General features: G+C 47.4%; 1 protein-coding gene across 28 annotated transcripts in view; it reads left to right on the top strand.

Annotated features, from left to right (window-relative positions):
- The window catches only part of LOC129865183 (CUGBP Elav-like family member 2), a 200,414-nt gene that overhangs the window by 146,138 nt on the left and 40,510 nt on the right, over positions 1-13,766 (top strand). The window lies entirely within an intron of this gene.

Genomic DNA, 13,766 nt, shown 5'->3' with positions numbered 1-13,766 from the left:
GTGTGTGTGTGTGTGTGGGCCTTTACTCTGTCACTAACTGCATTTAGATGCTTATTTGTGTCATTTGTGTCTGACTACATTATGTATTCTGTGTGTGTGTGTGTGTGTGTGCTGTAGGGGCCTTTCCTCTACCAGACTCCTGCTGCTGTCCTCTGTCCCTGTGTGTATATTAAACACAGTGGAGTGATAGAAGAGCAATAGGATTTTGTCTCGGCTCCCCTCCCAGGTTCTGGAAGTCTCTAGCTGCTCCTCTGGGTTTAACAGGCCCCTGGGCCACGGTTACTCCTGCTTGGGGTGTTGGAAGGCTGCAGCCTTGGCTGTTCTGAGGCTCTCAAAGCCTTTTGATTAGAGGGAAGGGAAGTGTGTACACTGTATTTCCTCTGTTGGTTAGTGGATGGACCTATTGGGTTAGAGAGGGTGGATATGAGGGTGGATATGAGGGTGGATATGAGGGTGGAGGGCGGATATGATACGTCACATGCTCTAAACATTTTAGGATTAGGGGAACGTGAAATTACCGCCCTCCCTCATTTCCTCTGTCCCTCTGCCAACTCCTCCTCCCTCTGTCCCTCCTTTCCCAGGCAGGTAACACTCTAAAACGAACACAGGGCTGAATCAATAGCACCATAATCAAATCCAACTGAGCGGTTTTGGGGGGTCATGATTAACTCATTTAAAATGGCCTCCTCTGAGATCTCCAAGTCAATGCAGCACTGTGGATATGTTTAAATTTGACTTTAATAAAGTACTGACTGACCTTCCTCTGGGAGAGAGGGAGAGCTGGAGGGATGTAGTGGGAGAGAGAGAAAGTCCATAAATGCTTTATCGTTGAGTGGAGGTAGAGAGGTGGACAGAGAGAGCAATGGACAGAGAGGTAAGCTAAGGAGAGGACGGAGTGATGAGGAAAGGATAGAGGGAGAGCACAGTTCGCTTTAGGGCAAGGCAATAAATGAGTTCAGCTAAAAAGCAATCCGTGCTTGTTAGCTCTCTGTCTCTCCCTCTCTTGTAAAAGGCAGTAGAACAATGTTTATATTGGCTCTCTGTCTCTCCCTCGTTCATTCTTGCGCTCTAAACTGTAGGCCCTGACAGGGTGAGATCCAATCACAGCAGTTGGACGGCGGCCATATTGGACGAGAGCGGCTGGCAGAGCTGAACAGCGGCCATATTGATTTAGGGCGCACACAGGAACAGTTGAATGGCTGCCATGTTTGAGTATGGCGTTGTGTGTGAACAGTCTGGAGAGAATGTGGTAGTGACTGTAAACGTGGCTGTTCTGTACAGCCCTGCATAGTACTCCTATACTCCCCCCATCTCCAACACGAAATTCATCAAAACAAAGGCCTAGACTGCCATCCACATATTGGAGTGACACACTTTAGAAAAGCAGCCTCTCTCCTCTGCCAACTCCCTGCCTGTCCACCCCCCCCCCCCCTCTCTCGAAGCCTCCAGCTTTGGCAGCAGACAAGTGCTGTGTGTGTGTGTGTGTGTGTGTGTGTGTGTGTGTGTGTGTGTGTGTGTGTGTGTGTGTGTGTGTGTGTGTGTGTGTGTGTGTGTGTGTGTGTGTGTGTGTGTGTGTGTGTGTGTGTGTATGGTGTTTCCATGCACGTGTGTTGTGCTTGTGCTATGATGTGTTAATGGAGATCTTACTGAAACCTGCACAGGTCGGGACATGACGTATGCCTAAGTGAATCCCACACACTCTGACACACACTCTGACACACACACACACACACACACACACACACAAATACTGTACCTCCTCCCCTCCCCAAATCTGCCAAGTAGCTTTAGATGAGTGAAAGGAGGCGGGTGGGACGCTCTTTTAGAGGTACAAAAACTTAAAGTAAGAGTTTTCTTTCTAATGAACAGCTAATGAAGCTCTGGGGACTGTGGGTGGGGGGTTGGAGAAATGAGGGTGGAGATGGCTGGTCGGGACACATAGCTAGGGGGGGCCCGCTTCTCTTAGAGCCTCTAATGTCACCACTGAGCTGTGCTTTAAACTGGCCCCAAAACATCTATCTACTGAAAACATGCCCGCAGCTCCTTCTGCAGATATTTAAGAACATAATACCCTCCCCTGCTGCACAGCCATCCGCAGTCTGGACCTCAACACACACACACACACAAGTAGTCACACTACACGCACAGCCAGAAGCACACACTCCCACACACATACACTACCGTTCAAAAGTTTGGGGTCACTTAGAAATGTCTTCTGAAACTTGTCAGTCTATTCTTGTTCTGAGAAATGAAGGCTATTCCATGCGAGAAATTGCCAAGAAACTGAATATCTCGTACAACGCTGTGTACTACTCCCTTCACAGAACAGCGCAAACTGGCCCTAACCAGAATATAAAGAGTGGGAGGCCCCGATGCACAACTGAGCAAGAGGACAAGTACATTAGAGTGTCTAGTTTGAGAAACACACGCCTCACAAGTCCTCGACTGCCAGCTTCATTAAATAGTACCCGCAAAACACCAGTCTAAACGTCAACAGTGAAGAGGCGACTCCGGGATGCTGGCCTTCTAGGCAGAGTTGCAAAGAAAATGCCATATCTCAGACTGGCCAATAAAAAGAAAATATTAAGATGGGCAAAAGAACACTGGACAGAGGAACTCTGCCTAAAAGGCCAGCATCTCGGAGTCGCCTCTTCACTGTTGATGTTGAGACTTGTAACGGCTTTCCTCTTCCTCTTCATCAGAAGAGGAGGAGCAGGGATTGAACCAATATGCAGCGGAGTTTGAAGACATATTTTATTAAAGAAAACACGAACTCGACTATACCCTAACAAAACAACAAACGACGTAGACGCACCTGAACATAAGAACTTACATATAACGAAGAACGCATGAAACAGGAACAGACTACATAAACCGAAAAAACAAACAAACCGAAACCAGTCCCGTGTGTCGCAACGACATACACAGACACAGGAGACAACCACCCACAACGAACACTGTGAAAACACCTACCTAAATATGACTCTTAATTAGAGGAATGCCAAACACCTGCCTCTAATTAAGAGCCATACCAGGCAACCCATAAACCAACATAGAAACAGAAAACATAGAATGCCCACCCAAACTCACGTCCTGACCAACTAACACATACAACAAACTAACAGAAATTGGTCAGGAACGTGACAAGACTGGTGTATTTGTTGTAAAAGTATTTTTTAATTCACAGCCCAAAACACATCTTTTTATTTGAATCGACCAAATTGTATTTGAAAGTATTTTCAAATACTTATTTTAAATACTACTTTCAAATACCTGGGTTTAATGCATGGGAGTGTATTTGAGTATTTGAAATGAAATACCTGAAATACTATTGGAAAACAGGTCTGACACAAACACAAATACAAATGTGAGTTAAAGCCTGTCGGCCCATCCGCCAGACAAGGTTGTCTGAGATTTTCCACTGAATTGAACTCTTTCATCAGCGGCTGACAGATGTCTAAATGGCTGGTGTCTCCCCACGCCAGCACCCACAGCACGGCACAGACTGCCTGTCACACACACACACACACACACAAACACACACACACACACACACACACACACACACACACACACACACACACACTGTCTGTGTGGCTGGGGGGAAGAGAGGGGGGGAGGAGGGAGAGAGAAGGATGTGTGAGAGCTAATCTAGGACACGTCCTTTCTAGTGCCCTCCAGCAGCTCTCTCTCTCTCTCTCTGTCCATTTCTCCATCTCTCCCTCTCTCTCTGTGTGAGAAAAACGCTGGATGAAAAACGCCTTTGATTCATAGTTTTTCTTTCAAGGATATTTCATTCTCACTTTGTCGGGGTGGGACGAGGGTGGGAGAGGGGAGGAGGGGTGAGTTCAGACGTGATCAGTCGAGCCCCGTGTCCTTGATGCAGGCTGATCAGAGTGCTGCAGAGCGTCAAGTTTGATAAGGATAGTGGGGCTCGTTAAAAAGCTGCACTTCACAGACCACACACACACTTTGACACACTCACACACTTTGACACGCACACACTTTGACACACTCACACAATTTGACACACACACACACAGGTCCCAACCATGTCAGCCTTTCAGATGGTGCGGTAATTATTATACTTCAATGTCACATGAGTACAGACTCTTCCTGTAAGGAATGGCCCATCAATTCAAAAGGCCAAAGAAATGAACCCACACACATACACACACACAAGTAGTCACAATACTAATCAGGAAGAATTCAGGACTGAGGGTGGAGAGGTGTGGACTGGAGGAAATCACAACAGTCAGAGTGGGTGTCAATGCGTGTTGAAGTTAAAGTAGGAATGGCAGCTCTCCCATCACATTGGGCCCTGTCTGTGTTGTTTGTTCAGGTGTTGACACGTTTCACGTGTCCCTGCCCTCTCACCAAGGGCTTTCAGAACGCCACTTATGGAACAGCAGAGAGAGGAGTCTGGCTCCCTCTCTGGAAAAAGGGATGAGGTAACCCTCCCTGGACTGATAGCTGGGTTGCGTCCTAATTGACACCCTGTCCACTATATAGTACACTACTTTTGACCAGGAACTATAGGGAATTATATAGTACACTACTTTTGACCAGGAACTATAGGGAATAGGGTGCCATTTTGGACGCAACCCTGGAGTTATTTTGTGTAAAAATATGACAGTTCTTGCCGCTGCATGTGGTACCAGAGGATATGTCATAATGAAGCCTGATGTGATATGAACAGTGAGTAACCTTGGAAATGTTTGCGTGGCCCTCTGGTTTGAAACAGCTGAACCGTGGTATAGGATATTAAAGATGTGACGTCGTAGGCCTGTACCATCAGTCACTAATGCGTCCCCGGAGACTGGCAGCAACGGTGCTATGAACTGAAAGGTTATACCTCACACTGGCACCGCTTAGCCTAGCTGACATTTTAGAGTGGTCTCGAGCTCTGACACACAGCTGACTATTCTGAGGACGGGAGAGCAAAGTGTGTGTGTTTGTGTGTTTCTCGTCTTTTAATCCCACTCAATACACCCATTATACTAGCCACTAGACTAAGTAAACAGCAAGTTACCCATCCCTCATTGCTAATGTCACACACACACACACACACACACACACACACACACACACACACACACACGCATACACACACACACACACACACTCACACACACTTATACACACACCAAGCCAATCCCACAGCTCTGTGTCATTACAGACGCTCATTATAGAAATCCATTTCATTAAGGGCTGTAATTGCCAGAGTGAAGCCCAAATGCTATGGCAAACAGGGCTGGAGAAAGTAATCCCCATCGACATTACGTCCGCCTCCCGCCCGTCTCAGTGTGTGTACACTTATTTAACCAAAAAATAAATAGGAATCGCTTGTTTCAAATGAACTTCCTCTCCTCAGCAGGCTGGTTTGAGAGAGGAGAAGAGGAGAGAGCTGTGTAATGAAGGCTAACTATGTTAAATACTGTGAGTACTTAGCAGTAGGACCTTAGCGAGCCTCGCCACATAGCTAATGCAGCATTCCCCCAGCCACTCAGCACCCAGGCTTGGGGTTAATTGTTTACTGAGGGAAATAAGTGGAGATAATGTGGGGTAACTGTGTGAGAGGTAGTGGTGACGAGAGGGAACATAGAAGGCAGAGATAATTGTGTGTTAGGGTGAATTATAGATGTCTAGTTGTATTTAATTCTGTCGTGAGTGTGTAGGGAATGGAAATGGCCGGAATGCAGATGGGCACAGAATGTATTTTTGTCTGTAAAAATCATGTTGAAAGAGTGTGTGTGTGTGTGTGTGTGTGTGTGTGTGTGTGTGTGTGTGTGTGTGTGTGTGTGTTGACCACAGTTATTGACTCCCCACTACGAGGACCATCTGTCTGTCTCTGTGTCACTGCCTCTACCTCAACCCCACAGAGGAGAGAGGGATAAGTAGGCTGAGGGAAAGAGGGATAGAAAGGGATAGGTAGAAACGAGACAGAAGAGTGACTACAATGTGTAGTGTTGCTACTATGAGATATGTACAGTTAAGTGTGTGTGTGTGTTGCTGAGGAAACTTGGTGTGTATGATACCAGGGTGTTCAGTGCAGTACAGTAGCTGAGAGCTTCTATTGGCTCACACACTAGTCAGGTGAAAGTGTTATCGAGGTGCTGACTGCTGGCAGCATGCAGGACTCTCTGACTGCTGGCAGCATGCAGGACTCAGTGGGGGTTTCTCTACACACACACACACACACACACACACACACACACACACACACACACACACACACACACACACACACACACACACACACACACACACTTACTGTAGACACACACACACTCATACACTCACACACTTACTGTAGACACACACACTTTGTGGCAGCCGGACAAGTTGAACTCTGACCTTTAAAGCCCAGGGGCATTCCTCGCGGACCGGGGGGTCAGAGGGGTTTGAGGAATGGGGTACACGCTGTAGGTGAGAGGGTGAACGTTAAATGCTGAGGGGTATTAGGTTTCTGGCACGCTGTGTCCTGGAAGGAAATGTTTAGAGGGCAAACACAGTAGTGTTGCATAGCGTTGGTTGGGTAGGAAACAGTATGGTAGTGATAAGGGGATAATACCCTGCTGGAGAGGTAATGTTTACCTCCATGTCATCAGCTACTCTGACGGATAGACACCTCGATGTCGCCGCCAGAAGAGCTGGCACAGAACGGGCACTGCATGGCATGCCGCGACTAGCCGACTGGAAATCAGGAAGAGGGGAAAGAGGAGATGTTTCCAAGTGGACTAGTGTCACAGTCAATAATCTAATGACCAACTACCATACCAGAGGGAAATGTCACCAGTGTAGGCCGCATTCTCAATGACACAGCTTTAGATGTTTGGTTACTGAGAAAGGGGGAAACAAGTCAGGGGGGAGGCTTGGGGTGTCATGGTGATTGGATGAAGAGTGACCGCAGTAGGTAGCTCCAGGGCTCTCAGTAAAGAACCAGCAGTGTGGAATTGCGGGGTAGTGGTGGAGCTGCATGAACGCATCACACCCCGGGTCTGAAGCCTGCAAGGTCTTCTGGGTAGACAGATCTGGGAGACGAAGGATGGCATCTAGACAGAACTTTCTGAGAGAGTATGAGATGCAGAGGCAGGGATAGCCGCTAGCCAGCGCCTGTAGCCTGAGGATGCAGTTATTTCTGTACTGTAGCCCTCCAACATATTATCCACTGGCACTCTCTCACACTCACAAATCAAATGTATTTATAAAGCCCTTCTTACATCAGCTGATATCTCAAAGTGCTGTACAGAAACCCAGCCTAAAACCCCAAACAGCAAGCAATGCAGGTGTAGAAGCATGGTGGCTAGGAAAAACTCCCTAGAAAGGCCAGAACCTAGGAAGAAACCTAGAGAGGAACCAGGCTATGAGAGGTGGCCAGTCCTCTTCTGGCTGTGCCGGGTGGAAATTATAACAGAACATGGCCAAGATGTTCAAATGTTCATAGATGACCAGCAGGGTCAAATAATAATAATCACAGTGGTTGTTGAGGGTGCAGCAGGTCAGCACCTCAGGAGTAAATGTCAGTTGGCTTTTCATAGCCGATCATTCAGAGTATCTCTACCGCTCCTGCTGTCTCTAGAGAGTTGAAAACAGCAGGTCTGGGACAGGTAGCACATCCGGTGAACAGGTCAGGGTTCCATAGTCGCAGGCAGAACAGTTGAAACTGAAGCAGCAGCACGGCCAGGTGGACTGGGGACAGCAAGGAGTCATCAGGCCAGGTAGTCCTGAGGCATGGTCCTAGGGCTCAGATAGAGAGAAAGAAAGAAAGAATTAGAGAGAGAATTAGAGAGAGCATACTTAAATACATACAGGACACTGGCTAAGACAGGAGAAATACTCCAGATATGACAGACTGACCCTAGCCCCCCGACACATAAACTACTGCAGCATAAATACTGGAGGCTGAGACAGGAGGGGTCGGGAGACACCGTGGCCCCATCCGACGATACCCCCGGACAGGGCCAAACAGGCAGGATATAACCACACCCACTTTGCCAAAGCACAGCCCCCACACCACTAGAGGGATATCTTCAACCACCAACTTACCGTCCTGAGACAAGGCCGAGTATAGTCCACGAAGATCTCCGCCACGGCACAACCCAAGGGGGGGGCGCCAACCTGGACAGGAAGATCACGTCAGTGACTCAACCCACTCAAGTGACGCACCCCTCCTAGGGACGGCACGGAAGAGCACCAGTAAGCCAGTGACTCAGCCCCTGTAATAGGGTTAGAGGCAGAGAATCCCAGTGGAGAGAGAGGAACAGGCAGAGACAGCAAGGGCGGTTCGTTGCTCCACACACACACAGTCTTGTACAACTAACCTTGGGGGACCAACATTATTCAGTCCCATTCAAAATCCCTACCCACTCACTCACTCACTCAGGGGGCTATAAACCAAAATGGGCATTATGGGTCCAGGGAGTGAATTCAGTTGAATTGACACTACTGGTGACACTGGGGTGCTGGATGTAGGAGTGTTGTGGAAAATGAATGGTCAATGTATAAACATATTGTAAAAAGAATGAAAGAGAGAGAGACAGACAGATAGAGAGAGACGGACATAACGAGATGAGGGAGACAGAGACAGACAGAGAGAGACGGACGGGCAGGGGCAGAGACAGACAGAGACAGACAGAGACAGACAGAGACAGATAGAGAGAGACGGACGGGCAGGGACAGAGACTGACTGACTGACTGACTGACTGACTGACTGACTGACTGATAGAGAGAGAGAGACAGATAGAGAGAGAGAGACAGATAGAGAGAGACGGACAGATGGAGAGAGACGGACAGATGGAGAGAGATGGACAGATGGAGAGAGACGGACAGATGGAGAGAGACGGACAGATGGAGAGAGAGAGACCGATACAGAGAGACGGACAGATGGAGAGAGACCGATAGAGAGAGACGGACAGATGGAGAGAGACGGACAGATGGAGAGAGACAGACAGATGGAGAGAGACGGACAGATGGAGAGAGAGAGACCGATACAGAGAGACGGACAGATGGAGAGAGATGGACAGATGGAGAGAGACCGATAGAGAGAGACGGACAGATGGAGAGAGACGGACAGATGGAGAGAGACGGACAGATGGAGAGAGACGGACAGATGGAGAGAGACGGACAGATGGAGAGAGAGAGACCGATGCAGAGAGACGGACAGATGGAGAGAGACGGACAGATGGAGAGAGACCGATAGAGAGAGACGGACAGATGGAGAGAGACGGACAGATGGAGAGAGACGGACAGATGGAGAGAGACGGACAGATGGAGAGAGACGGACAGATGGAGAGAGACGGACAGATGGAGAGAGACGGACAGATGGAGAGAGACGGACAGATGGAGAGAGACGGACAGATGGAGAGAGACGGACAGATGGAGAGAGACGGACAGATGGAGAGAGACGGACAGATGGAGAGAGACGGACAGATGGAGAGAGACGGACAGATGGAGAGAGACGGACAGATGGAGAGAGACGGACAGATGGAGAGAGACGGACAGATGGAGAGAGACGGACAGATGGAGAGAGACGGACAGATGGAGAGAGACGGACAGATGGAGAGAGACGGACAGATGGAGAGAGACGGACAGATGGAGAGAGACGGACAGATGGAGAGAGACGGACAGATGGAGAGAGACGGACAGATGGAGAGAGACGGACAGATGGAGAGAGACGGACAGATGGAGAGAGACGGACAGATGGAGAGAGACGGACAGATGGAGAGAGACGGACAGATGGAGAGAGAGAGACCGATAGAGAGAGACGGACAGATGGAAAGAGACCGATAGAGAGAGACGGACAGATGGAGAGAGAGGGACTGATAGAGAGAGACGGACAGATGGAGAGAGACCGATGGAGAGAGACCGATGGAGAGAGACCGATGGAGAGAGACCGATGGAGAGAGACCGATGGAGAGAGACCGATGGAGAGAGACCGATGGAGAGAGACCGATAGAGAGAGACCGATAGAGAGAGACGGACAGATGGAGAGAGACGGACAGATGGAGAGAGACGGACAGATGGAGAGAGACGAACAGATGGAGAGAGAGACATCCTAGAATCAATCCTAGAATCAACTATTAAAGACTACCAGAACCCACTGGATTCTCCAATTACCTTGAATGAGTTACAGGACAAAATAAAAACCCTCCAACCCAACAAAGCCTGTGGTGTTGATGGTATCCTTAATGAAATGATCAAATATACAGACAACAAATTCCAATTGGCTATACTAAAACTCTTTAACATCGTCCTTAGCTCTGGCATCTTCCCCAATATTTGGAACCAAGGACTGATCACCCCAATCCACAAAAGTGGAGACAAATTTGACCCCAATAACTACCATGGAATATGCGTCAACAGTAACCTTGGTAAAATACTCTGCATTATCATTAACAGCAGACTCGTACATTTCCTCAATGAACACAATGTACTGAGCAAATGTCAAATTGGCTTTTTACCAAATTACCGTACAACAGACCATGTATTCACCCTACAAACCCTAATTGACAACCAAACAAACCAAAACAAAGGCAAAGTCTTCTCATGCTTTGTTGATTTCAAAAAAGCCTTCGACTCAATTTGGCATGAGGGTCTGCTATACAAATTGATGGAAAGTGGTGTTGGGGGTAAAACATACGACATTATAAAGTCCATGTACACAAACAACAAGTGTGCGGTTAAAATTGGCAAAAAACACACACATTTCTTCACACAGGGTCGTGGGGTGAGACAGGGATGCAGCTTAAGCCCCACCCTCTTCAACATATATATCAACGAATTGGCGCGGGCACTAGAACAGTCTGCAGCACCCGGTCTCACCCTACTAGAATCCGAAGTCAAATGTCTACTGTTTGCTGATGATCTGGTGCTTCTGTCACCAACCAAGGAGGGCCTACAGCAGCACCTAGATCATCTGCACAGATTCTGTCAGACCTGGGCCCTGACAGTAAATCTCAGTAAGACCAAAATAATGGTATTCCAAAAAAGGTCCAGTCGCCAGGACCACAAATTCCATCTAGACACCGTTGCCCTAGAGCACACAAAAAACTATACATACCTCGGCCTAAACATCAGCGCCACAGGTAACTTCCACAAAGCTGTGAACGATCTGAGAGACAAGGCAAGAAGGGCATTCTATGCCATCAAAAGGAACATCAAATTCAACATACCAATTAGGATCTGGCTAAAAATACTTGAATCTGTCATAGAGCCCATTGCCCTTTATGGTTGTGGGGTCTGGGGTCCGCTCACCAACCAAGATTTCACAAAATGGGACAAACACCAAATTGAGACTCTGCATGCAGAATTATGCAAAAATATCCTCCGTGTACAACGTAGAACACCAAATAATGCATGCAGAGCAGAATTAGGCCGATACCCACTAATTATCAAAATCCAGAAAAGAGACGTTAAATTCTACAACCACCTAAAAGGAAGCGATTCCCAAACCTTGCATAACAAAGCCATCACCTACAGAGAGATGAACCTGGAGAAGAGTCCCCTAAGCAAGCTGGTCCTAGGGCTCTGTTCACAAACACAAACACACCCCACAGAGCCCCAGGACAACAGCACAATTAGACCCAACCAAATCATGAGAAAACAAAAAGATAATTACTTGACACATTGGAAAGAATTAACAAAAAAACAGAGCAAACTAGAATGCTATTTGGCCCTAAACAGAGAGTACACAGTGGCAGAATACCTGACCACTGTGACTGACCCAAACTTAAGGAAAGCTTTGACTATGTACAGACTCAGTGAGCATAGCCTTGCTATTGAGAGAGGCTGCCATAGGCAGACATGGCTCTCAAGAGAAGACAGGCTATGTGCACACTGCCCACAAAATGAGGTGGAAACTGAGCTGCACTTTCTAACCTCCTGCCCAATGTATGACCATATTAGAGACACATATTTCCCTCAGATTACACAGATCCACAAAGAATTCGAAAACAAATCCAATTTTGATAAACTCCCATATCTACTGGGTGAAATTCCACAGTGTGCCATCACAGCAGCAAGATTTGTGACCTGTTGTCACAAGAAAAGGGCAACCAGTGAAGAACAAACAGCATTGTAAATACAACCCATATTTATGCCTATTTATTTTAACCTGTGTGCTTTAACCATTCGTACATTGCTACAACACTGTATATATATATAATATGACATTTGTAATGTCTTTATTGTTTTGAAACTTCTGTATGTGTAATGTTTACTGTTAATTTGTATTGTTTGTTTCACTTTTGTGTATTGCTACCTCACTTGCTTTGGCAATGTTAACACATGTTTCCCATGCCAATAAAGCCCCTTGAATTGAATTGAATTGAATTGAGAGACGGACAGATGGAGAGAGACGGACAGATGGAGAGAGACGGACAGATGGAGAGAGACGGACAGATAGAGAGAGACGGACAGATAGAGAGAGACGGACAGATAGAGAGAGATGGACAGATAGAGAGAGATGGACAGATAGAGAGAGACGGACAGATGGAGAGAGACGGACAGAGAGAGAGAGACGGACAGATGGAGAGAGAGAGACCGATAGAGAGAGACAGACAGATGGAGAGAGACAGACAGATGGAGAGAGAGAGACCGATAGAGAGAGACGGACAGATGGAGAGAGAGAGACCGATAGAGAGAGACAGACAGATGGAGAGAGACCGATAGAGACAGACAGATGGAGAGAGACCGATAGAGAGAGACAGACAGATGGAGAGAGACGGACAGATAGAGAGAGAGAGACCGATAGAGAGAGACGGACAGATGGAGAGAGAGAGACCGATAGAGAGAGACAGACAGATGGAGAGAGACCGATAGAGAGAGACAGACAGATGGAGAGAGACCGATAGAGAGAGACGGACAGATGGAGAGAGACGGACAGATGGAGAGAGAGAGACTGATAGAGAGAGACAGACAGATGGAGAGAGACCGATAGAGAGAGACAGACAGATGGAGAGAGACGGACAGATGGAGAGAGAGAGACTGATAGAGAGAGACAGACAGATGGAGAGAGACCGATAGAGAGAGACGGACAGATGGAGAGAGACGGACAGATGGAGAGAGACCGATACAGAGAGACGGACAGATAGAGACAGCTAGAGGATCAAAGCGCCCTGCCACACGGTGACTGTTCAGGCTTAGCCAGGGGCATTATGGGTAAGACAGGGTACAGACAGACACACACACACACCACAGCTGGTGAGAGCCCAGAAGATGGATCTCTGCTGTGTGTGTGTGTGTGTGTGTGTGTGTGTGTGTGTGTGTGTGTGTGTGTGTGTGTGTGTGTGTGTGTGTGTGTGTGTGTGTGTGTGTGTGTGTGTGTGTGTGAGGTGGGCAGAAATAGAGTCAGTGTGATTGATACTGGGCTAGATTTAGAGAATTACTGTCATTGGTCTCTCTGCAGATCAAACAAGCACCTCATCTTTCATAAAGGAGAGAGAGAGAGAAAGAGAGACTGTATTTGAAATGTCTTTATTCTTTTGGAACTTTTGTAAGTGTAATTTTTTTCTGTATATTTTTCACTTGCTTTGGTATATGTAAACATATGTTTCCCATGCCAATAAAGCCTCTTGAATTGAATTGAAATTGAGAGAGAGCGAGAGAGAGAGGTGTGGCAGCCATCTTGTCTGTGAAGTGTTTGCATGTTCACACTTTTAAAAAAAACACTCATCAATCCATCAGCTCCATTCAACCTCTCTAAACCTGCAACAAGGCTACGAGGGACACACCTGGACATGTCTGTCACAGTGTGTGTGTTTCCT

This window comes from Salvelinus fontinalis, chromosome 11 (assembly GCF_029448725.1).
Source record: "Salvelinus fontinalis isolate EN_2023a chromosome 11, ASM2944872v1, whole genome shotgun sequence".
Classification (NCBI taxonomy): Eukaryota; Metazoa; Chordata; class Actinopteri; order Salmoniformes; family Salmonidae; genus Salvelinus; species Salvelinus fontinalis.
Note: the sequence above shows the minus strand (reverse complement) of the source record. Positions and strands in the feature narration are given on the sequence as shown.